This window comes from Lissotriton vulgaris, chromosome 6, assembly GCF_964263255.1.
Source record: "Lissotriton vulgaris chromosome 6, aLisVul1.2, whole genome shotgun sequence".
NCBI classification, from domain to species: Eukaryota; Metazoa; Chordata; class Amphibia; order Caudata; family Salamandridae; genus Lissotriton; species Lissotriton vulgaris.
In genome coordinates this window covers 853296003-853323419 of record NC_141694.1, presented here as the reverse complement: position 1 = coordinate 853323419, position 27417 = coordinate 853296003, and positions in this window count along the sequence as shown.

The window sequence follows — 27417 nt, the reverse complement described above, 5'->3', positions numbered from 1 at the left end:
GCCCTAGCCATTAGGCTAGAGCGCTCAATATGCATTATTACATTCAATGTGCATTATCACATTCAATGTGCATTATCATATTCAATAGGCGTGGTTCTTTTTTCTGGTTCTTTTTCCGCACACAGAAAAACCTGTGATTTACTGCCCATATGTTAATGAATTATAATGATTTATGTCTGCTTCAAGACACTTGTAATGGGGACCAATGTATTCTTCATCATCACTGAAGAAATGTAGGGTTCCTATATGTACATGGGATAATGCAAACAGGTCAGAAACCTTTTTGTATGTCAGTGGGAAAGTCATCAAGCAGTTGCAGAGATTATCTAATGGAATAAGTGATCTTTGGGTAAATCATTTGTCCTAGGGATTCTCTAGCCTCTTAGGGTACCCGATGTACATTCTGTTGACCCTTCCTGACTCAAAGTAGTTCTCGGTAAAGTGGAGTAAGATGACAACCAGTCTGCTGGCTTTAAGAAAGGCCCTCCCTAACTCAAAAAGCATACTAGCCTGAGAGATACACAGAGCTGAGTTATTCCAGATCACAAGTGTTATCTGCATATGGTGCTAACTGGGATACGCCTTGTTAACAGGTAGGGATGGTGCTTCATTCCCAGGATAGCACAGCCATCGATGCAGGTTATTTATGAATTTTGCGAATTCATTTTTTCAATGGGATGTGCATAAATGTATAATAATTAATGATTACTTCAAAAGGAGTCCTCACAAGAGGCCCTTCTCGTTAACCTGGTGACTCCTCTTTTTGCCTCTCTCTGCTTTTGTAAGGTAGTTGGTGCCAGAAAGTAGCTGCAGCTGTGCTCTTGTAGAAACTAAATAAAAGAAACAGAGACAATTTGTCATATGTTATAGGCAGTGGTATATATGATTCATGGGGGCAAGCTTAAAAATCACAGCATGCCCAAAGTACAGAGTTTTACCGGGTCTTTTATGGCAGTAAACCATAAAAGGCAAGTTAAACACACATCCAGTCAGAATACAGTAACAAAAAATATTTTTTTAGAGAAGGAAGATGGTTTATACCACTGGCGTGATGAAGTGGGTGATGTCTACATGCCCAGTAATGGGGAAAGTACGGGATTATCCAATACTTGACAACAACATTGTTTGAGCAAATACTTAGTCCAATCAGGGACGGACACATAGTCCTATCTATATATGGTATGCTAAAGATGGCTGTTGCTGGGCCAGTGAGCTGAAACATGTTGGAAATAGTGTCCTGGAGCAAGCCTTGCATTTCAGCTGGCTAGTTTAGCAGGGTAGTTTATGCAAGATCATTCTATTTTTGCACATATTGCTCAGGCCTTGTCATCATTGAATATCACAAAACGAGAACAAGATAAGATGGATTCCACATGAAATAAAACCCATTTCTACTCTCTGATTCACCAGAGTTCCGCTTGCGCAAGCCTCCATGGGGCACTTCTGGCGTTTGTGCCCACTTTTGACATTCCAGGAGCACACCTGAATCCTAAAATGGATCAAAGGCACTTGTCTAATACCCATTGTGCAGGTGCAAATTTCACTCCTGTGCAATGTGAAGAGGTGTTCCTTAGGCTGCTTGGAGGTTTGGCCTGATCCAAGTGATGGAACACCTTTCTCTGGTGATACATTATTCGAATTCTTACCCACAGAATTACCAATATTGTGGGGATCAGAAATTCCGAGGTGCAGGAATTCTGTGTCATTTTGAGATGGCCCTTAGGATTTAGGGTATTACATGATAAATAGTGTTTCTACAACTCATTCTGATGGCAAATCATTTTTTGGCTGTTTTCCGCCCACACTTTTCACCAGATTTCACCTGGTGAAATGTTTGCTCACACAACATTAATGTGCGTTAAAATGACAAAATAGCAAAATAATAATGCCACATTTGAGATGTCATTAGTGATGTCAATGACCATGTCATGAATGAGGTAATATGTGACGTCATCAGCAGTGCATTGCCGGGGAGTGAGTAATAGTTAGCTTAACTAACTTGTACAAGTGAAATGTTTTTTCAGTGAATTTCAAAGGTTTTTTAAATGCTACCTTCTACCTATAACATCCCTAAAACCTGTTTTTTTCAGTGAATTTCAAAGGTTTTTTGAATGCTAATTTCTTACTACAACGTCCCTGAAACCTAAGGCTTTTTCAGTGAATTTCGAAGGTTTTTTAAATGCTCATTTCTAACCATGCCTACAGAGGTAGGACGTGTGCAGAAAGAGGAAGAAAGACGCAGACAGAAGCAAGAGAAATGCAGAAAGAGGCAACAGAACTGCAGAAAGATAAAGAAAGGTGCAGAAAGAAGCAAGAGATATGCAGAAAGAGGCAAAAGAAGTCCAGAAAGACAAAGATAAGTGCAGAAAGAAGCAAGAGATATGCAGAAAGAACCAACAGGTGTACAGAAAGAGACCTTGTTGCCAAGTCATCCCTTGCCCCCAACTTTTTGCTGACGGGTTCTGGCGGTAACTGACTCTGACTAACTAGGCCTAGAGCCAGTGCTATGCTAAAAGGCACTCAGATTACAGTGGGGAACACTATGCATTGGGGTACCCCTGTGATTGGCATGACCTCCTATGTAAGGCCCTAGTACATAATAGGGCAGGGGGATTAAAACTACCTCTAAGTCAGATGTGCAGAAAGATGCTTCTTTAAGTAGTTGTCACTTTGCTTAATGGTAGAGAAAGGGTGCTGGGCCTCCGGCAAGCGCTCAGCAATTCCGCTGCATAGGACTTACAGGAGGCACCAGGAGGGCTTCTTGGCCTCCAAAGTCCCTCAGGAGTAAAGTGGACTCCATCCCCCATCACATAATCTGCCATGAGGCACGTTTGTAGAGTGGTGGAGAAAGGGGGGTCGCCTCCAAAGACTTCTTAGCAATCCTACTGTGTGGGACTTGCTTGAGGTAACAAGAGGGGTAGTTGGCCCCAAGGACACCCCTGGGGGCCAACTACCCCTCTTATTACCTCCAGTAAGTACCACACAGCAGAATTACTCATAACAGACCATGCCCCTTCTGCCCACCGCTCTGCAAATGTGCTCCCTCGTGCGCACTTGGATGGGGATTGAAGTCCCCTTAGCTGCTGGGGGTCCTTTAGGGTCCAACTAGCCCACCTCTTACCTCCAGTAAGCCCCACTCTGTGGGATTGCTGAGAGGTGGACACAGGCCACGCCCCCTTTTTCCACCACTCTGCAAACATGCCCCCTGGCACGTTCTAAGGTGGGGATTAAGTCCCCTTGAATACTGAGGGTCCCTGGGGGCCAACTAGCCCACCAGGGTTCTCCAGTAAGCGCCAAACAGCTGGATTGCAGAGGGGTGGTCTGAGGCCACGCCCCCTGTTTACACCACTCTGCAAACACGCCTCTTGGTGCACTGCTGCTTGGGGGATGAAGTCCACTTGTGTCCTGAAGGTAATGTGACAGCGGCTTTCCAACAGCATGAATAGAGTCCTAAATGCAGTACTATATCGGTTTGCCCCCACTATGTTGTGCACTGGTTGAATTACATCTTTGCTGTTCCATTGTCTTGACCTCAGTTACTCAGCTATGAGCAGGGCAACTGGAACTATGCAGAAGGGGAGAACGACATTATGTGGCAGGGTTGACTAAATAACCGGATAAGAACTAGCAAGTTATGCTGCATCAAGTAGCATATTTTGTGGCACAAGCAATTCACTATGTTGTCATTCCTACAAGGTTAACACTGCCTAGGCAAAGGTTTCAACCCAAATACAGCAATAAGCAACTCGAGCGATCTGTCACCTCGCAGCAGCACACATGTCATTTTTGGCAGCTTTGATACGTTTGAGCTAGAAACAAACTTTTTCGCTACAAAACTGCAATCTATGAAGAAGATGATGAAATATGTGGCAAGTACAGTTGATCTATAATTATTTGTTTTAAAGCAGCAGCCGCAAAATCAGATAGTTCTAGGGGCACTTGCTACAGGGATCGATTGGATTGTGGCACTAAAGGAGAGTTTGTGAGAACAGCAAGGTAGGAACGTAGAACACTTGTTGACAACAAATTTCAGTTTATTTTCATATAACGACACACTTCTGAAAATATCGTTCAGGTGAATATGGCAGTAAGCATTGGAGAAATTTCAAGCTGACTCTGTTGCAAAAAGGTAAACTGTGTTGTATCATTGTATTACGAATCTAAACAGATGTTACATTTCATTACATTTATAAAGGTCAAACATGCCTGATTGCCCAAAAACTTCAAAAAGTTTTTTGCATATTAGTTTATTTTAGGGGTTTTTTCAAAGCACAAGCAACAGTTTCACCTCCATAATAAACAATATGAATACATGCAGGCTTAATATCAAAGCTTTTGCCAGTTGTTCAAAACATAATGCATGCATAGAAGCAGGATGGCAGAACCTCATCACCCTGCTGGCAGTTAACAGAAACTGGGAATAATCGGGTACTTCATCCTTAGAAGTAGGTAAAGGGTTGCAAGGTTGTGGGATATCAGTTGGCCCTATCATCTGGGAATGAATATCATCAATCTCATTCCCAGAGGAGTTACTGTGTACCAGAAAATCCTGCAAGTCGAGGGAATGTGAAGTGGGGGAAAAGAGATGGGGTATGAGGAAGGGAGGAGTACCAGTCGTTTAGACGAGGGTAGGAGTATGGTTGCCACCTCTGCATAAGGTATTAGTGTGTGGGAGCAATGAAGTAAAGTGAAATACACAGCAACAATGGGGCTATGTTCAGGTTGTAGCTCGGGGAAGCCTTCGGCGATATCATAGGTGTCACTTGCCATTTAGTCACAAGCAAACAGCAAGTGGGTGAAGGGAAGTGATAGCCTATGAGTTTTTAAGATAGTGGCATCAGCCACAAAATCATCCCCAGGCACTGAAAAATGTATCTAGTCGGTCCTGGAGTTTGTGCCCAGGTACATATCATTGTGAAGTGAACAAGTCATACATGGAGAAGGTCTGGTTGTGCTGATGCCTATCCATAGTACTTCAGTGTAGCTCATATTTATCCCCTTTTCCTGGCCCAAAACTAAGTCAGTCTACAGTAGTGCCAGAGGACGTGAAGCAGGTCGCCGCCTGGGGTATTACAGCATCAGCAGCAAGAGTGAAGTGTAATTTGTCTGCGTCCAGTACCAGCACCGTGAAGTATAAATATATCAGATTGCTTCCTGGAGATACTTGTTGTCGTTTCCTTTGGCATGACTATCAAGGTAGCAACCTACCAGCTTTCTCCTCATTTTCCTAGTGATGCCACTTATGTTTCTGCCTGTGTAGGAAATAAAAAACTCAAAAAGAGTTTCTCTTTCTTCAGGTAGTGATAAACTGGACTGCATGATTCTGTGTGGATAACGTATTCAAGTGTAGTACTCTTTTGGTTATATCTGAGCCTCCTATCAATTGGCCCTACCCGTTTATTTTCCACTCACATAACCTGAGCAGAAGGAGCTAAGGCCTCATTGTCTAGGTTCTGTGCCATTCAGTGGCAGAAAGAAGGACATGGTGGTAATCCAGTTCAAGGTGTAACAAAGAGTGATTAGCTATGGATGTCACATGAGGATACTTCCAAAAGAAGTGGGACACACATGAGAAACTATCACATGCCGGCCAAAAAGTGTTTTATGTTCCCAAAATTAAGTCATAGTTGCAATCAGTAAGATAGGGCAGCCTTCATACATCTATTAATCAAAAGTCAATAGATAGGTCATTAAGAATATCTGTGTCATTGTCACTGAGCCCTCCCACGGACCCTACCTTGTCCAACAGTGATTTTGGCACCATAGTCTAGTACCTGCCCACTGTGACTTGTGCGGGGCTAATTTCAGTTAAAAATCTTGATAACCAGGAGAAGCAAGTGATAGGAGCATATATAGAACCTATAGTCAAGGTGATTTTAAAAATAGGCAAATCTACCATCTGTCCATTGTGTGTCTGTCCATTGATGGAGTACCCCTTGTGGGAGTTCTCACTTTTAAATCACTGTGACTCCATGTCTCCTAGAAGCAGGAGCGGGGTCGGAACAGCTCGCTAGGATTCCCCCTCTGATCAGCTTCTGCTGATCACTGTATCCACCCATTTCTGGTAAGTTGAGCTGATTCACAGAAGTATTTCCGTGAGGTGTGTGTGAGGTGTTGTTGTCGGTAATAATGCATGTCCTATAATAGTGTCCCAGTGTCAGAAAGCTATGATGCGTGTGTGTGTGGGGGGGTGTAATGTTGAAAATATCAACATTACACTGGCGACAATGGAAAATTATGCATGCAAGCACCTTAAACATGGAGAAAAAAAAATCTAAACTAAAGGCAATAATGAGGGGCACTGTCAGTGTTACAACATCATGGCACAGGTTTATCTAGCACCAGGGCACAAGTTGGAGGTACACATGGATACACAGCGTCCATCCACTATTTCCACAGGGTGGACACCGTCCATTCAGGCAAGAAGTTGCACCCCACTGAAAAATGTGCTGAACTCGTCCCGGTGTAATTTTTAAACACCGCAGCAACTGCAGGCAGGGAGGGGTCTTTCTTGTTTCAGACTCCAACTGGTTCCATAACAAAGGCTGAATTTGAGAGGTCATCAGGCCTCCTTTTGTCCAAGTCTCCTGGCTGGGAGTGGTCAGGAGCCTCACACTTACATGCAAATGCAGTGGAGGGGAAACAAAACCTCACACCTTGTTAGCACTTCACACACATTGAAGAGATGCAGCTTTTCACTTTGTTCCATCCCTCTTTACAAGATATGCTTACAGTGCATGCATGTCAGATATGTTGGTCTTTTCCAGTATTTGCCCAAAATAAATAGCATTTATCAGCACTTACTCCCCCTGAAGAGGCTTTGAAATAATTTAAATACCACAGTGTTTTCTTGTATATCTCTACTCATCCCAATGCAGGGTGTAAGAGCGCTTTAATCACAAGTACATATTACATATACAATAAATCATATACGTTTGTTGTAATTTGGCAGCGATCAGGGTTAGCATTTAGCTGAAGCCCTCTTGTTTTTGACAGTCATATTGTCTGCCATGTGCTCACCATGTGCTCTGCCCTTCCTTGCTGTCGTTTACTCTTGTATTCTGCTTATGGACAGACTATATTTAAGTTCTGCTACTCTGCACTTATGCAGAAAACACTGCAACTTTTCACACATGTCTTAGTCTGTAACTATCGGGGAATTTTTATCACAATTAGCAAACTGCTAATCTCCGCCCTACTGTTGACTGTGCATTTCTGTAAGACCTTTTAGGTATGTAAACCTTCTCTTCTGTACTTGTACCGCCTTCTTCTGAGCCCCTGTATGGGCATGTTCCTTCTGTTCAGTGTGCTACTTCATACACTACCGAAGGGTGTTGTGTGAATGTAGTTCCACCTCATGAGGTTTAATAAACACTTTGTTTTATATTCCAGTTTTTGTGCCAACTTCTATTCTATTGGTCTGAGGACTTGTGCAGAGAAGGGCGAACCCATAGCACTGGTAGGCCTGGCTGAGGCTCACCATGACAAGTTTTTAATTCAATTGACAGGATATGTTACATTAAATAGTGGGGGATTGCAAGGGGTAGAAGTCACACATCTTTCATAGCTCACTGTGCTCTATTAAAAGGATTACAAGCAAATGCAAGTAACAAAGATCTATGTCTTCAAAGCTGTAACCACACACATAAACTAAAATGTGTCATTTGCATGTTACATAATGTGTTTTGCAGCAGACACATTAACCCTCTTTTCTACTTTGAGTCAAAATTGAGGCTAGAGGAAGCACAGATCTTTCCAGCAAGTGCATTAACCTTCAGAGTTATTGTACCATTAGTGTTCACTCAGATTTACACACAGATCTCGGCAGCAGACACCTGAACCCCATATGATATTTAAAAATACAGTCTTTGCAACTAACTAAGCAGAACAGATTTACTGTGAGTGTTCTCCTTCTTGCCACTTTCTTTCTGGCAGAGTTTCGAAAAAACTAAATTTAAAAGTTGAGGCCCAGATTTTTCTTAAGGGTTGAGTCAATTTTCTGGCACAGCACTGACACAAAATTTATTTTGGGAATTACCGGATGACCTAAATCCAGTTTGCGTGGCTTTGTAAAATAAAAAAAACTAACACAAGGCAGCACATTGCTTTGCTTTGCATTACATTACATCAGGTAGGAAGTACATGGGTGGTGATAGGGCATTCCTGTGCATCCATCAATGTATTTTGATGCAAACCCATATTTACAGAGACTTGTTAACATAGGTTTGCACAAAACTGGTGAGTCTACTGAGGCTGGCGTAATAAGGAGAAATATATCAAATTCTCCTTGTTATTTCCTCTTTGCGTGTATCAAATCAAATCAGGGACATTTGTTCAGCGTGCATATCACTAGGAGGTCTCATGGCGCTTGCAGACAGCTCTGAAAGATTGCTTGATTAGTTGTCAAACAGCCATGACTTTAACTTCTTGAGAAAGCAATTCTGATCTGTGATAGTGCGTAGATTTATGGGCAGTTTGTTTCAAGACGCGGTGCAAGAAAAGAAAAGGACCTTCCTCCATTTCTAGCGGTGCAGATTCTGAGAGGTGTGAGTAATAATTCTTTGCTGGATTTCAGGGTCCTCCATGGCTGGTACCAGCTTAGCTTTTTAGACCAATATCCCGGGCAGATTCCATACATATTTTGTGTATTAGACAGATAATCTTGAATTGGATTTGCTTTCTGACTGGAAACCAGTGTAGAGATCTCAGACCGGGGCCGAAGGGGATCTGGGCGGGAGGTTGAGAACCAGCCTAGCCGAGGTGTTCTGCAAAATCTGAAGCCTTGTTAGAAGGCCTTCGTTGATTGAGAACAATAGGGCATTTCCGTAGTCCATGCGGTTCATTATCAGTCTCTGGACTAATGGTTTCATGGCCTCGATTGGAATCCATTTAAAAACCTTTTGTAAACTATGCATCACTCCAAAACAGGAGACAGTTATATTGTTAATCTGACTTTGCATTGATAGTTTGTTGTCCATATGGAATCCTAAATAAGACCCAAACCGTCAGTTTTGGGATAGGGTATATGCTGTACTCTGCAGCACACATACAAAGAGGAAATAGCCTCATAGGATAGTTTTTGTGTGACTTTAGAAAAAAAAATACGCAAGGTAGCCGATGGGCTGCCTTGCGTTACTATGTGGTAAGTAGATTTCACATGTGGGTACATTGGTGTTCACTTACATTCACCCATGTATTTTGTGTGCAAATCATGTATGCAGTCTTCTAAAAGCAGGCCCAGTAGCTTTACTTGGCTCATCTCTCGAGTTCCACTTCCCTGGAAAAGGATCAGGGTTATTCCCTATTTATGTCTGGTGGCATTCCAGCTAGGCCCCACTAGTGAGTTCAGTCTTAAAAGTTCCATGATGGCTTTGAGAAAGTCAAAGTACCTTTGCACTGAAGCGTGTCAGTCAGAGCAAGCCCAGTATTGGTGGCCCAGTATTCAGTCTTACCTGCTCTCACTGGTGTGGATAAGTAGAATGCCCTGTCAAGTGTCTGTGGTCCGGTGGTGAGCAGAAGACTGGATGCTGCATTAGAGGCGGCAGGCTACACACTCCTTTGCCTATGTGGTACGCTTCCCTTAATCAGGCAGCAGGTCTCAGGTCCACCTGGATTGTTGGGTAGTTGAATCAGTGCTCTTCCTTCATGAGCAAAGGCTTGCTTCTCCTTCAAAGCTACATGCTGCTCCATGATGACAGCCCTCTCACTTTACCATGGCCCCCCTCCTGGTATACAGGGTTTGTGACAGCGTACGTAGGAAAACGGTCCCTTCAGATCACAGCATTGCACAGTGTGACTGCCCTCTTGTTGACAGAGCAATTCACAAGGACAACAGCCCTCAATCGTCACTGCGACCCCCACCATAGAGAGGTCATGGGCAGCACACAGGTCTTCTGCATTCACTTTATGCAATTCAGCCACTAAATGGCCATTTATATATTTCTCCTATTTCACTTTAAAGATCGATATTTTGTGTTTAATTCTTGGTGCGTGAGGTTATAGTGTGGCTTGCTTCCAAGAAGGAATTAATTAGAAGTGATACAGGGTTTGATCATCTTCCAAAACACCTCACCGTAGAAAAACAACAGGCGCAAACCTCTAGCGTGCTTAGCTGATCTCTCCATACCAGCCCAGGGGGATTACCCCATTGTATTAAAAGGGCTCTCCCTCACTGGAATTCCAAGCGGCATGCTTCATCATGGAGTCCTAGCCAAGGTACCTATTGTATCTAGGAGGGCTCAAACTTGGTTGACAAGGAAGCTCTTTTGTTATTGGGTGAGATCCTAGATTTAAAATAGTCTAGGGCAGGGGTCTCCAACTTTTTCCGTAGTGAGAGCCACTTCTCATCAGTGAAAATCATCACGAGCTACTGAAGGCTAAGCCACTCGTACATTGTTACCAGACACCCCAATGCCCAGCTTCTTTTACTTTAATGCTTATGTCCATAGAGCCAGCTGCTATGGTTTGAACCAAATATTTTGACTAGGGGCACTTTTACATTGCTGCCATGTGTGTCAGTGAGAGTGTGGTCTTTGGGGATGTATGATAATATGTGCGTGGGAATAGTATATCCGTTTACAGGTGACTGAGAGACGATGTCGTATGCACCTATGGCACTGAATATACCTTTCGCCATATGTAGCACCACTACATGTATAGCACGAAAGGGAGAAATTTTAAGTGCAGAAAAATGTTCAGTGGAAATGGTCAGTATATGGAACGTTTTTCTGCAATTCAAATTTCTCAAAATTAAAATAATGTCTGTATGTTTAACTTATAAATATAACTGAAGAGTTAACTTTGTTTATATGTATTCAATAAAACTTATCATTTACATTTTCTTCCATTTCCATGTGAGACATTTATAAACACCAAGCAACATGCTCCCAGCAGGTGCCATATTTACATGTGCTTATAGGGGAGGATTTTCAAGTCAATAAACATGTTTCAGAAACATTTAAGATGTATTTGGCTTAACTTGAAAGTGGATACTTTATCTTTCGTAGAAAACGTTTTCTTCATGCTAAATTCCTCCCATTTGAAAAAAATGACTATTTTTTTTTTATAAATATGGCACAGTGTCTACTGGCCACTGGGTACAAAAGGTCTGCTGCTGCTTGTAAATGCAGCACTTTGAAATTGGAGAACATTAAAATAAAGTAAAATAAATGCAGCTTTCCGTTAGCTTTAGAAAGAAAATGTAACCCTGGGCTTATTTAAAAATGAACTCAAGGCTGGAAGCTACTCTGATGGTGTCTGCAAGCTACTGGTAGCTCACGATCAACTGGTTGGAGACACCTGGCCTAGGATTTCCTGAGGGTCAGTTTTATTTTCAAAGGGCACCATGATGGACTTTAAAATAGATGGTTATGCAGTAAGGAAATTAGTATACTTTGTCACCATGGGTCAACATGCTTCTGCCTTCACACCAGTGCCTCACTTGTCTAGTTGGATTTCATCAGGACCTGATAACATCACTTTGTTTGCATGTAATTGTGAAACTTCCATTCACCATACTCATACATGCCATATATACTGACCCATTTGGTCATTATGTTTGCATTCCATTAGTATCATCCTATTTAGAATTCTCTGAGGGCAAGGAGGCAGGTAGACCTTGTAGTCAAACATTCATCACAGTTCTCCTCCCGGCTGTGAACCTATTTGGTTCCTCTTTCCCACACATCCTAGACTCTTGTTATACATAGAACAACATTTCATCCTATTAAATCAAATACAAGAGAGAGATTTGCCAAGGATCACAGAATTTGGTCAGTCTGGGAAGTCAGGATTGATCACAGGTTTTCTGCTTTCACATTGTTAATTTCAGAAATTAGATGGACATTTCCTGATGGACTTAAAAATTGGTGGGTATGCAGTAAGGAAATTAGTATACTCTGTCACCATGGGTCAACATGCTTCTGCCTTCACACCAGTACCTCACTGTTCTAGTTGGCTTTCATCAGGACCTGATAACATCATGTTGTTTGCATGTAATTGTGAAACAGCCATTCACCATACTCATACATGCCATATATACTGACCGATTTGGTCATTATGTTTGCATTCCATTAGTATCATCCTATTTAGAATTCTCTGAGGGTAAGGAGGCAGGTAGACCTTGTAGTCAAACATTCATCACAGATCTCCTCCCGGATTTGAACCTATTTCGTTCCTCTTTCCCCCACATCCTATACTCTTGTTACACGTAGAGCAACATTTCATCCTATTAAATCAAATACAAGAGAGAGATTTGCCTAGGATCACAGAATTTGGTCAGGCTGGGAAGCCAGGATTGATCACAGGTTTTCTGCTTTCACATTGTTAATTTCAGATATTAGATGGACATTTCTTTATTTCTCCTATTTCATGTCAAAGATTAATGCTTTGTCTTTAATTCTTGGCTAATTAGGTTGAAGTGTGGGTGACAGGCAGATGCCGCAACTGTGCACTTTGCACTTCAAATAAGGACTGCCTTACATAATCCTGCTTGCTCTTCCATGACACAAATATTTCAGTTTTGTGCAGAAGTACAAAAATGATTTTTAAACATTTGAAATTGTGTGCTTTATTTACCAGTTCAAATCACTAAGGGCTAGATGTAGGTGATTAAATACTTGTCGGTAAAGCCGAAATTCAGTAAATTTCTGCGTTACCGACCGGTATTTAGCCCTGTGCGATGTAGTTATTACCGAATGACATCGGTAATAACAAATCGGTAAATTAAAGGGAGACAGTTGCTGATTCCTTATTTACCGATCGGTCAACACCGGAACCTCTAAATACCGAATCGATAAATAAGGAATTGCCAAAAATTCGGTAATGTGATGTAGCAAAAATCAGCAACACTGATTTGTCCGAATTAGGTATTAAAGAATCGGTAATTACCACTGACCCAGAGCAGGTGGTAATCAGGTGCAGTGCATAAAAACAACCCCAAAATGCAACAGGGTGAACACAATGGCGGCCCTCTACATCATAGCAAGGCGGCTACATTTGCGAACAGCAGGACAGAGGGTTTGGAGACGGGAAGAGCGTGTGTACAGACTGTGTGTCATACTGTTCCAAATGACTGAGCCAGAAATGCATGACAGGTACAGGCTACACCCACACACCATCCTTGACCTGATACGGGACCTGCAACCATACCTGGAGCATCAGACACCAAGGGTGCATGCATACCCACCCATGTTGAGGTACTCTGTTGCATGCACCTCCTGGAATCAGGAAGTTACCAGAGTGTGATAGCCGCAGCAGGTGGTGTGTCACAGAGCTGCCTGTCCCGTTTCTTCAACTCCTTTCTGGATGCCATGATGCAGAGAATGCATCACTACATACGCTTCCCCAGCACACAGGCGGAGCTGCAGCAGACCAAGCTGGATTTCTACCAAAAGGCACAGTTCCCACATGTAATAGGCTGCATCGATGGGACCCACATACCAATCTGCCCACCTGCAGCTACAGAATACATATACCGCAACCGCAAATCCACTCACTCCATCAACGTGCAGGTAATATGTGATGCAAACTTCATCATTACTGACATTGTGGCCAAATTCCCAGGGAGTACCCACGACTCCTACATATTCAGGAACAGTGGGATCTATACACGTCTGGCTGCTGGTGAATTCGGAGAAGGATACCTACTAGGTAAATCAATGTGACACACCCTGATGTATACCTTGGATTAACTTATTGGTGACCCAAATTAATGGCACTTTCTTTCCCATTTAGGTGACAGCGCATATGCCCTCCGGTCATTCATACTAACTCCATACCTCAACCCATCCACCCCAAGGAAGAGGAGATACAATGTGGCACATAAAAGCATGCGCAATGTTGTGGAGCGCACCTTTGGACTGCTAAAAAGCAGGTTCTGTTGCCTCCACAAAGGTGGAGGTGCACGTCAGTACCGCCCGATCATCTGCTGAAAAATAATAGCAACATGTGCAATGCTGCATAACCTTGCCACAAAGAAAAGAACAGCAGTGGAACTAACTGACTCTGAGGACGAGGGTGAGGACAATCCACTGCCAGAGCCTTGCACAGCTGGTGTGGTAGCAGCACCGTATGGGAGACACAGACGGGCTGAGATAACACACAACTATTTCTGAGTGAGTAAGGAGACATAGCCAGTTACTGTATTTGAATGATGGTGTTTAATGACCAGTGCACACCACCAAGATCTGAAACAGTCTCCATACACCAATGGGTTACATCATCCATTAATGTACAACCATGGCTGGCTCTGTTTCTTGTGCCCACGTGCTGCACTGCCACGTTCCTTGGCCCCACTGTCTGCACTGCCAGTATGTTCCTGGGCAGCGCTGTGGTGTTTGCTGCACCTCCTGGTCTCGGTGGGAGAGGGCGTAATGCTACTCCGGTTAGTAGCCTCCTCACTGTCCCCTCCCTATGCTGTAGTGGCCACCTTCTCTGCAGCATTTCAAGTGCTGAGGTCATTGTGACCATCTCCCTAGCCAAATCCCGATTATAGTTTGCCTTCTCCTCCTGCATGGAAATTGAACGTCTGCACATGAGGGATGTAGCGGTAGACAGGCGGTGTATGCATCCAGTCTCTGCCTCTTCCTGTGCCTAGACAGGCGGTCCTCCTCAAACTTGCTGCAGAGCTGCCTGACAGCCTACACCACGTTACTCATGCCCTCAGACATGGTGTTGTTAATTGCACTGATGCCATTTTTTCGATGCGATGAATGTGCGCATTCATGTGTGACATCTCCCGCTGCACTGACCGCATCGCTCTCCATTGCAGGCACTGGACATTCAGCATGTTGCCTTCTAGCCCAGCGAACACACTGTCACCTTGGCCCGGGATTGGAGGACTGGCTGCCCTTGCCCTGCAGCGTATGGAGGATGTGTGGGGGCCCACTGATGGGGACTCTTTCCCTGTTGTCGTCCTCAGCCACTGTTGACTGTTGGCCCCCTTTGCTCTCCTCCTCTGACACCTCCATCTGCTGGAGGGTGGTCACGGCATGTCTCCTGCCTGACTGTGGTGGTGGTATTGATTGTGGCAGTAGTGATGGTGTTGGTGGCGATGGCGGCGTTGTCTGGCGCTGTGGTGATGGTAGGGATGGAGCCGTTGGTGGTGGTGGTGGGGTTGTGTGCCCTGCAGGCGACTGCTCCTCCTCCTGTTGTCTCCCCTCTGGCCTGGGTGCCTTCCCTCTGCTCCCCTCTGCTGCACTACGAGATGTCTTGCCTGTAAAGACAGTAGATATACTCACTTCTCTGGCAGCATTTGCATTGCATTAAACATTATGCCTGCCAATCACACTGACTGTCCTCTGCTTGCTAATTGCTGTCACATGCCTTTGGGTTTGCTAGACTGACTTTTCTGAACATGTGGTACCTATGACTTCATCTCCCATAATGCATTGCAGGTTATGAGTGAAACATGGACTGGAGTGGAAGTACCTATGCCTCTCTGGGGATTGGGGTTGGGGAAGGAGGTACACAGCATGCTGTGCATTCATCATACCTTGTTTGCTGGCAGCTTTGGCAGAGCTGTCTGCGTCACCGATCCCACTCACACTCTCCAGCTGGAGGGTGGACTCAACCAGGAGCTCCAAGGCTGTTGGTGCAGGTGCTCTGCTCCTCCCTCTACAAGTTTTGCTGGCCTGCCTCTGCCTCTCCGCCATCCTCGCCTTCCCAGTCTTCCTCAGGTCATACCACCTTTTCTTTATGTCCTCAATGGAGCGCTGGGTGACTCTGATGGCATTAATCTTGCTCTGAATCGCAAGCCAGATCTGTCTCTTCTGCGATTCTGGCACATGGAGGGACTGCTTGCCAAACAGCTTCTCATGGTCTTTGGTGACTTCTTCAATGAGGACCTCCAGCTCCTTTTCGCTAAACTTCTGTGTTCGTTTTCTTTCACCTCCCTCCTTCTCTCTCTCCTAGTTTGCCATTTTGCTAGTTTTTCTTTTTTTGCAAAGAGAGGCTGTGTTGCTCCTGGCTCCTCTGCTCAGCTACCTGACTCACAATCAGCTCCGGGTTCAATGCAGCTGCCTGGGTGTGGCCACTTCCTGATTGGGAGATAATTGGGATGCACAGGATTGGCTGATTCAACAAATTCTGAATTTTTAAATTACCGAATCGGTATTTACTGATTCGGTATTGGAATCGGTATTTACGAATCGGTATTGGGGTTTTGGATTTTTTTTTTACCAAAACCTTCCGAATCGCTATTTTTTACTGATTAATATCGATGCGGTAATTTTTAATGAATCTTTACGTACATCGGAGATACCGATTCCTTAATAACGAATCAGTGAAATTCGGTATTAAGGAAACGGTATTTCACGTTTACCTACATCTAGCCCTAAATGTTGAAGAGCTGTTTTCATTGAAAGGAAAACAAGTTGCATTTTTGTAACTCTGGAAATTCGAGAGCGCTAGATATGGCAATGTTACATTTTGCCAAGTTGTTACACTGACGAGGTATGGGATTTTTGTTTTTTGCCCTTCTCACACCTATCTACTGCAGTGATGTTACAAAAGTTTGCACTGCACTGTGTTAAAACACAATAACACAGGCTAGCCACTTTGATATAAAGGTCTTTGGTCTGGGAGACACTGCCTGCCCTTAAAAAATATTTTTAGAGACATCACAAAGTCCCCTGGGGACTCCTTCCAATTTACAACTGCATTACCACCCTCTTGATGAAGGTGGTAATTTGCTTGTGTTTTGCACATAGCATTGTAGAGGCAATTAGGAAGGGAACACCCCTTCCTAATAGAGACTCGCAATTCCTAAATAGCGCTATTAATGAAATTGTACATGGCCAACAGTTATTTTGCGTGCGCAAACGGGTTCGCAAACCCGTTTCCGCATGCAAAATCACAGCATACATCTGGCCCTAAGAGCAGACTGAAACATATATGGAAATATTTGTGACCATCAATATAGAAGAATAGAATTGACACAAAAGAAAATTATTGAAAATGATAATGTCCATTTTGTTACATCGTGTTCATGATGATTTCAAAAAGAAGCCTATAGGTAAATAATATTACCTCCAGTTTCTCCCTCGCCTTCCTTCTTAACCAATGAGGCCCCTTGCCTCCCATGGACCCACCCTTAACCTATGAAAACATCCCCCTCCACCTCCTGTTCTTTTTTCCCTCAAGAGTGAGACTTACCTTTGGTTTTCCCCTAAGTGGCAGGGCCGGGGTGCCTTCAGATCTTGATCTCGGACTCTGTGGTGCATTGGGAACAGGTCTTCGGGTAGCGTGGTTGTCTCCTCTGGCTCTTCAGTGGAAGGGTGTGGAGTGCTGGCATGTGGATGCTGTGACGGAGTCCGGAGGTCCTCTGGTTGCCTGGGCTGCATTTTTGGGTCACGGTTGCAGAGCATCTGGACCGGCTGTGAACCGCGGGGATACTTACAGCAGGACGTATTGAATGCAATGGGCGACAAGAATTTTTTTTGTGTTCGTTTTATGAATTTGCTCATCTGTTCTGATTGGCTATATGGATGTGGCTCAGAAAAGTTGTTTATGAAGAATAATGTGGTGTACTCCACCTCTTCCTCGGATGAAGAAACTCCTGTTCACCATAAGACGCTTTGCGTATGGAGTCCTGCTGCGGGTAAGAGGCCTCTCATGTCCAGGGATGAAGTGCAGGGCATGATTGAGGCAGCATTGACCGAGGCTCTGCCGGCACATCCTGGGAAACCAAGTTGCCCTTCACGTATTGGGACTTTGGAACCTGGTGCTGAGTCCTCAACTTCAGATGTGGTGAGTACATCCACTTACTCTGAGGGAATTATGTGCCCAGGGAGGGTATGTGGGAGATGTTGGCCAGTGTCCGTGAGAAATTAGTGTTGCCTGCCTTCCAACCTGTAGAAGAAGATGCACTTTTCCCCCTCATATATGAAGCACTCTAGGATTTGCATGCCCTTTCAGGGTCCATTATGGAAGATGGTTATGAGGGAATTGAAGGAGGTGGACATGATCCATGTACCTCACTTTCTGCAGATATTGTGCATATCAGAGGGGGATGACCCTTTAGCATATACATTGTGCATTTGGATTCCATTGTGGCTACTTTTATTAGGTAGGCGGCCTTTAATCCAGAATAATATACCCAGGTTGATGACACAGACAAGAAGGTGGAATCTGGCCTTAAGAGGGCTTTTTCTGCTGAGAATTTACCTTTGAGGATGAGTCTTTTTCTGTATATTCAGCACAGTCACTGGTGCAGGATTTTGACAAATTGGCCCTGGCTGTGCAGAAAGGTTCTGAGAGTTCAGGGCTGGTGGCTACCATGGAACAACAGGCTAACCTACTGACATTATTCGGGACTTGGCAATGTCCACTGGGACATTGGTGACAGCCAGGAGGAGTCACGGTGGAAGGTGGATCCAGGTGAGAAGATTGCCTTGCTGAATCTGAGTTTTGAGCGCCAGGCTCTCTTTGGGATGCAATAGCTTGCCATGATATTGAAGCCATTTAAAGGTGGGGCATCATCATCTAGTAAGTGTTGGAGTAGGTCCTCACGATCTTCCTCGAAATGTGAGTCCCATCTGTCTTTCAGGAGGAGGAGTTTCAAACCACATTTTTCCCTTGAGCGTTAAGCTCCTCCTCCAAAGGAAGCTAACACAAAGGGTTCATGACCATCACAGTCTGGGGGTCAGAGCCTGTGGGTGGCAGGATTGAGCATTTCCTTCCAGTGTGGCATCTGGATGTCTTGAATCATTGGGTCCTGGACACTGTGGCGAATGATTACTTGATCAACTTTAGGCAGGTTCCTCCTGATACTGGTGTGCAAATGACTCCTGTGCCTTCCACTTTGGAGGTGAGGTTGGCACTGTTGGAGGGGGTCCAGGAGTTGCTGGCATAAAGGGCCATTTGCAGGGTGCCAGAGTCTGAAGTAGGCACAGGGGCCTATTGCATTTTATTCCTGGTTCTAAAGGTCTCAGAGTTTTTGGCCCATTCTCGATCTGAAATGGGTCAGCTTGTGGATCCGGGCTGTTCACTTAAGGATGTTGACTATACAGGCAATTATTCCTCTAGTGAGGCCAGGAGATTTCTTGACATCCTTAGATCTTGTGGATGCTTCTCTGCACGTCTCTGTTGTAGTTTCTTCCCAGTGATTCCTGAGGTTCGCAGTGGGGGAATGCACATTTTTGGTTCTGTGTTCTCCCCTTCTGCCTCAAGTCCTCTCCCAGGGTGTTCACAAAGATCCTAGCGCCACTGATGGCACTCCTTCATGCTGAGAGGGTATTCATTCTTCCATATTTGGACGATCTATTGATGCATGTGGCAGGCGATTCACTGTATGTCGCTCAGGTCGACAGGGTCTTGGTGGTTCTGCAGGGACACAAGCCTGTATTTGATGGCCTGTGACATTTTCCTTTGGGCTTAGGACTGGGTTCTGGGTCTGAGTGCTCTCTAAATTCATGGGGTGGAGAATGTCTAAGTAGACCTGTTAAGCGAGGACATTCCATCTTCCAAAGATGTCTCCCTGCTTTCCAGTTTGTTCTGACAGTTGGTTGTTTGATGGGGCCTTCTAGTGGTGGATCTATTTGCGGGTCTGTGGAATGTCAAGGTGCAGCAATTTTGTTCTCAGAGTCATTGTCCCCGGCCCTGAGGGTCTGACGATTTGTTGTGTCATTGGCCTTGGAGCCTGCTCTATGCCTTTCCTCTGTTCCAGCTGGTCAGGTATTTTCTGGTTCAGGTCCAGAGAGTGCAGGTTCAGGTGGTGTTGATTGTGCCCCAGTGGACACATTCTAATTGGTTTCCTCTCCTGAAGTTGTTGTACTGCTACTAGAAGTGAGTTCTTCCTGTGGTTTCATCTCTGTTCGTTTTTCCAGCTCTTTCCGTGCACACCTTAGTGAAGTTGCACTTGACGGTAGGGAGGTTGCGCTGAGTGGCTTAGCAGGTTTGGGGTTCCTGAGCATTTGACTGTAAACTTATAGGCTACTCATAGCTCTTCTACACTGCTTTTGTATACCTGGCATTGGAGAGCGTGTGAAGGATTTCAGGGGCAAAGGGAGACATTGTCCCTACATATACCAGTGTGCCTTACTACAACATTTATCATTTGACACACAACCCAAAATACTTAGTAGTTGCAGTTCGTGCTTGATGGCATCCAAGTTGTAGCACTACATCCTGGAGTGGCATAGGTATGATGCTATACAGAAGGAGTCTGGTCATTAGGGGTGGGTGGAATTCGCATAATCGCTTTACGCAAATCTCTGCGAAACGTTAAAAAATCTCAGCGAACACGCAGAAATTCCACGAACAAGTGTAATTGCTTGCTCGCGATGCTTTTTTACTGTTCGCAATCACTGTTTGCATGCTCGGGGGGAAATATCTCGCGAACACGAATTTGAGAACGCAAACAAGCAAAAAATGTCACGAAGTGTCGAAACGCAGGATTTTAGGCGATTTCGCGTTCTCCACGGAACGCGAAATTACTCAAATTCTGCAAATTCCACGAGTGGAACTGAATTTGCCGCCCAGGCCTACTGGTCATTAGTATATGCATATTGTCAGTGCATAAATTCTGATAGTATTTATAGGATATTTTCAATGTAAGCATTGAAGCTGACATACTTGCATGATGACTTTGTCATGTTAACTGAGCAAGATTTCTGTGTATGTGTGAAAATGTGTTTGTGGCTCACATGCCTCAAAAGACCCAGTTTGTGTAGTTAAGCAGTTGTGTGATTAGGTGGTCTTTTTCACTGTATGGCACTCAAGTTACAGATGCTATTGTCAATGTTCATTAGATCAATTAGATTTTCAAAATTATACAATGGCAGGGGAGGTACATGATGCTTGGCCATGTCCAATAAGAGCATGTGATAGGGGCTGTAGCTCAATTTCCATGGGATGGTAGGAAGTACCTTTTGGATATACTCATCCACCAGGGTCTAGTTAGTTCTATCTGCAACAGACATACAACACACTGGTTCAAGGTAGTACATTTATTTAAAGTTGTGTACATGCTATTTAGTCTATTTCAAAGTAGCAGTTCTTGGAGCAACAATCCCAACATTGTTTGTGAAAATGATGTCCAGGCGGAGTCCATGGGGAAAACACATCAGAGGGCATGTTGAGGAGAGGAGTACTCCAGTGAGGAGGAAGTCCAAAAGCCATTAGAGAAGGTAGACCTCAACAAAAGTCCACAAATTGATCCGATTAACAGGTGGGCATACAAAAAGGAGACAGTACCAGGTACCAAGGGTGATGGCATGATAATTAACACAGGCCCAATGGGAAACTCGCCAAGAGACACAGACAAATGTTACTGGGTAGATTGCAGCCGGAAAGTGGCGACCTCTACATTTTCTTCCTTTGATGTGTGTTGTGCCTCTCCTGACGTGGAGGTATTTGCGCAGGAGGTATCTGAGGCACACACACATCAGGGGTTGGAGATGTGGCTCCCCTGACCTTAACAGCATTTGACTGTGCCAGCAAGGTGGGCATCACAGCACCGACAAGGGCCTGATGACTTGTCAGCAGGACAACAACACTGTGGTGGAAGGCAGCCATAGTAGCAATGCAGGGCCCTGCTTTCGCTCCATAGATTGGAGGATGGTGCAGATGGTCCCCAGCTGGGTGGCAACCTCACTGGAGTCACATTGGCAGGGCTGTTGTTGTGCCTCTGCCTCATGACACCAGCAGGTACTGTTCCCTTATATGGAGTGAAGTGTAGGTGCCTCTGAGTGCCTCAGAGGTGTCCTTATGGGGACTGAGTTGCATATGGATTTCCTCTAGGCTGTCCACAATGGCCTCCATCTCTGCCCAAACCTCATCTAGCAGCTGTTGCAGGACTCCTACCACTCACCCATGGAAGATAACTTAGGGGTCTTTGGAGTCCAGGCTTGGGCTTTGGCTGGCAAACAGGGGATGTTCTGTGGTAGGCAGTTCCTCTGGGAACCCAGCAATGCTGTCACCCCTTGCCGTTGGGTTGGGCCCAATCGCAGGCCTCGCCTGAGGGGTTGCGGTCTTGCCGGCCAATGGCGGAGATGCGGGGGCGCGGCCGGGCGCCCTGTCACGTGGGTAAGGAGCAGGCTTCAAGGCCTCGTAGGGCCTAGTGCAGACTGCAGCGGCGGCGTTGGGGACAGAAGACCTCCAGGCCGGGCACAGCCTCGTAGGTGATCGCGGCGGCCTCTCCAAGGCTCCGGGGGCCACCGCAGGGCCGGGCGCGGCCCACACCCACACGCTGGGGCTATCGATAGTGGTGTCGGTGCCTCAGGGCAGCACCGGGGAGTCTCTGAGCTGCATCGGTGAGTGGGGGCTAGACAGCACCTCAGGAGAGGTCGCGCTGTGGGGCACAGTCACAGCGCTAGGAGCGGGGACAGGCAGGAGGGCGCTTGACGAGAATAGCGCTCGGGGCTCGCAGTAGGCTTGGCAGAGTCAGCGCTTCAGGGCAGCCATCCTCTCCCGCATCCCAGCTCTTATCAAGAAGACAATGATAGCAGTTCTGGCACAGATTGCAGCGCTTCTCAGGGCACCGTAGGAGAGCGCTGAGTAGGCAGGGTGGGCAAGGTAGCAGTCCCAGCAGGATAGGTAGTCTAGTCAGGGGGAGCTAGGCAGGTCAGGGCAGGTGCAGCACAGTCCGATACCTGGATGATCCCAGGTAGTCCTGTGGGCTGAGAGGTTTCTTCTTTGCGCATGTTGGTTCTGGCACCCTTTGGTTGTAGATTCTTGGTTTCTTGAGGAGGGGGGGTTTGAGTTGAAGACTTGTCAGCAGGTCACTACAGGTGGTCCCTGAGTTCCCCTCCCGCTGGGTCAGATCAGTGGGCTAGTTCTGGGTTCCTCACTCTATTCGGAAGGCAGCACTTCAGCCCTGTCACTCCCAGTGGCATAGGTCCCTGACTAAGCCCTACCGCCTAAATCTCCTGCGTGGGTCTCCCAGGTCAGTGATGCCCCAACTGACTGGAAAGTTTCCCTCCCTTTCTTTATATATGCCCAGGTCAGGTGACCACTCTCTAAGGCGGCACAAATAGGCTCCGCCTCTATTCTGGAAGGTTCCAGGAGCTTCCTCACTCTAACTATGGCAGGCGATGGAAGGCTGGCATTGCAACAATGTTTGGGGTTCCAGACAGCTCCTGGCAACTAGGGTGCTACTAGAAAAAGACCACACTGCAGTAGCAGGGGCCAGTGGCAGCCATGTTTGAAGTAGAGAGCACCTGCACCTTAGCATGGATTGCCATGGAAAGGTGCCCGGAGACCTAAGGCCAACTAAAAGAAGGTGGGGAAAACAAGGCAAGGGCGATAAAAAGTAGGGAAAGACCACTCTAGGGCTGACAGGTCTAACATCATCCAAGACAGGCTGGTGCTCAGATGGAGTTGTTTCTCCATCTGCTGGGAAATTGGTATATATTATTGGTGATCTATGCTAGATGTTACCATCTTGTGGAGAAGTGTGGCTCACTGGTTAGAGCAGGCAGACCCTGAAGCAGAGGTCAGACCCGGGACCAGGGTTCAATTCCCGACGCGGCAGGGTCTAAAGCTCAAATGTCCATGGACTTGATAATTCTCGCTTCGGTGCCTGACCTAATCATGGGTTCACACTCTGCAACTCTGGGCATTAAGCTTGCTTAATCTCCACAACGGCCCCCGCGGCGGGATGCCTGGCTTTCACCTTGGGGATGCCCTGTAGGGGCTATCTCACAGGGAAAAAGCCAGGACGGGTTCCCAAGGCAAGCGCAGAGATACCCCTTCGGGGGTCGAATCAGGCGCTATATAAGAATATAATAATACAATAATGAGTAACTTTAGCAAACATACAGATGTTGTTCTCATTCTCTTTCAGTTCATCATTGATGTGTAGGACATATGTAACTTGCAGGATTTGTGGCAAAGAGTCACTGTAGTTCCCTTTCGGGTAGCATTATCTCTACATTGTTCACAGCACCCCTTTGTGACCAGGGTGATCATTTGTGTTATAACACACATTGCTAGAATATATGATATCTCAGCACGACTCATCCTGGACTTCCCCCGTCGCAGCCACATCTCCGGACACCTGAGAGACCTGCACTGGCTCCCGGTCAACAAGCGAATCACCTTCCGTCTCCTCACCCACGCACACAAAGCCCTGCACAACCAAGGCCCAGGATTCCTCAACAGCCACCTCAACTTCTACGCTCCCAAACGCCAGCTTCGATCGACCAGCCACGCCCTCGCCGCCGTCCCCCGCATCCGAAGAGCCACCACAGGGGGAAGGTCCTTCTCCTACCTCGCCGCCAAGACCTGGAACTCCCTCCCGACCCACATCCGCCTGACCCAGGACCACCTCGCCTTCAGGAAGCAGCTCAAGACCTGGCTGGTCGAGCAGTAGCGGACCCCCTCTCCCCTAGCGCCTTGAGACCCCCCGGGTGAGTAGTGCGCTATACAAATGCTTTGATTGATTGATATCTCTGTGCACACGTAATTTCTTAGAGGACTTCGCTTTGGGGCTTTTCTTGTCGCAGGGTGGATATGGATAACTATCTGAGTTAAACTACTGTACATACGACATGATGATGTGAACACATAACAGAAAAAAGGTTCATTAATGTTATCTGTCACTAGTAATTTAATGAACCTTTTTTCTGTTATGTGTTCACATCATCATGTCATATGTACAGTAGTTTAACTCAGTTATCCATGTCCACCCTTGATCTACTGTTTTTCATCATTCCATTTGTATTAACTTTATTCACACCAAAACTAACGTTTACGCTTACAAACGCCATTATGAAGTCACCGTACTCTGATCACATGACGAGAGTGCCGACCGCTAACACGTAAACTCTTCTACTCACTGACAAGCTTTTGCATCTTCATTCAGAAAATGAACATATCGAATACACTTCCTATTGCGTTCTCCAGAAGTAAGTTAATTTATCTTTGAAACACGCTCTCCGTAACTATTGAGCATGTATTTTAGCGTTCACTGTGTTTAACTTACCCGGGAGCTATGCTCGTTGAATTTGATTATTTTGTGCATTTAGAATAGCCAGCGAGCATGTCAGTTATATCGTACTCGTACAATGTCATGTTTTTGAACATTTAGATTTTTAAGACTTGCTCGTACCCCTCCTGAACACAGCGTAGAACCGCAATAGATATTTGTTTCTTTATTCACGTCGTTATGTTCACTATCACACTATACGTTTGCAATTGTGTATATTCATTGGTTTATTTACTTGAATGCTAAGGTCCTGTATGTATCCTTATTCCACAGGCCCCTGATGAAGGGTCGCTTTGCAAGACCCGAAATGCATTGGGCACGGTGAAAAATGTTACTGAATGAAAGTAAACCTATATTAAGTAACTAAATTGCTATGAAGGTGGCCTTTTGAAAATGAAAGAAGCCAGTCAAAGCATCAAACAGATTATGTGTTGTTCTTCAAAAAAAGTTTTAAAAAGTTTAATTTTGAGAAGAAACTCTTTTCGTTTCAAGTTGAATTCGCGCTTTCTGCAGTGATTCACAAATCACACCATTTGCCATAACACACATTGAAACACAAATACACAGCTTTCTGGCCTGCATTTCCCTGCTGGGGAGCATAAGTTAGGGAGATTTAAATATGCCTTGGTGATTGCCTTTCTTCTTCATGTTGGCTATGCTGTATGGAACTTCACATTTGAACTCTGCTACTGTGTACATTGCACAAGTCATCAGGGTTCCATGCATTTCCTCTGGCTACTACTCAGCCCACAACTCTGGGTAAGTGATGTGTCTTTGGTCATGTAGTATTTTGATTCTACAGTCTGCCTTTCACACAGCACACCACTCCAGACTGCCTTGTTGTGCTGTCATGCATGCATATTCTGTATTCATGTGGCCAAGGGCTCATATTTGACATGCATCTACACAACTCTACATAGCTAGCAACCTTGTTACTTTGCATGTCTGTGTAAGGTCATGAACTTACCATGGTTTCGCTATTTGTGTACACTCATGTGATTTCAGCATACACACAGTTGTCTCCATAGTTCAGAATCATAGACACTGTGTGACAACTCTTAGGGGATTGGCTCAGTCAAACTTCAAAGGTTGCTACCACTGACGCTCACTCTATTTTGTCATTGTCAGATTTGGTTATCTGCAGAGTATCACACATCGTTCAACTCCGCCCGCTCACTTGTACCTTACATGACTCCTCTGCAAGTACTCTAGTGGACCAAGGGACTCATCTTTCTGTCTCACGTGGACACACAGATCATACTTTGACTCTCAAGTGACACCAACACCCCCAATGAGAATCAGCATTTGCAATTGAGCAACATGGCTACCTGTATCTGAGGGCTATGGCTCAAGCTGTGGCCCAAAAGCTAGTAGTAATGATAATCTGTGACATGTACCTTTCCAGGTTGGCTGGACAAATAGGGCTACACACCTCTCTACCATGGCAGCCTACACCTGTGTGCTCTTACCTTGCAAATTGGGACAGCTGCCTGCAATGTAGTTTTGTCCTAGTGATTGCACGCATGGGTCTTTGCATTTTCCTGTGTGGTGACACTTCACATACACCACACCTGAAATCCCTCTCAGGTAAGGAGTCAATCCTCTGGCAACCCTGTTCCATTCCATTGCTTTACAGTCCAGATCTGTCTGCAATGCCCCAAGACATGCACACTGGCCTCATGATGCAATGGGACATGCATTGTCACAGTCAGGGTGGGCAGAGTTCCAGTGTCCATGCATGATGTGGTGTTCCAGTCAAGGATTTTGCTTTGTATTGTGGGACTTGTAGTCCTGGTCACTCATGTTATACATTCTACTACAAGTCCCAGTGTACAAAGGTGAACCTGGGCTGATGCTGCACATCACACATAGACTGGACAACCTTGACAATGCTGGACTGGTCAGTGCAACATGTAACTAGGCAGTATGACCTACAGTTATGTGAGGTATAAATTAACAAGTGAGTGATCCCTGCCCTTTCCCTTGCACACAGCACAATGCAGTGCAGGAGCACAGGTTGTTGCACTCCACAGTATGACCTTTCTAATGTTGTTGTCCCTTATTGCCACTCACCCTGTAGATCTTCCTGGTCATCTAACACAGCACTGTCCTGTTCTGGCACTCCTCCCACAAACTCTACTGGGATGACTGAAGCCACCTGCTCCTCCAAGGCGCCCAGCTCCTCCTAGTCCTCCGGTCCTCCACCTCCAGTCCGCATGGCTTCCCTCAGGTTCTTGGCCAGTTTCTCCTTGGTCCTATGCTTATAATCGTGCAAGTGCTTCTTGCACTCTGACACTGACCTTTTAGTTTGCCCTACATGGTGTTATCTGGTCCTCTATGAACTGCCAAATTGACTCTTTCATCCCCAATGTCAATTTTGAAGTGACAACGAGGTGTTGTACATACTTTGTCACCTCTGTTACTCGAATTTGATTCTCTTCCTCACCGAAACTACTCTTCCACTTTCTCTGGGGTTCTATCAAGACATC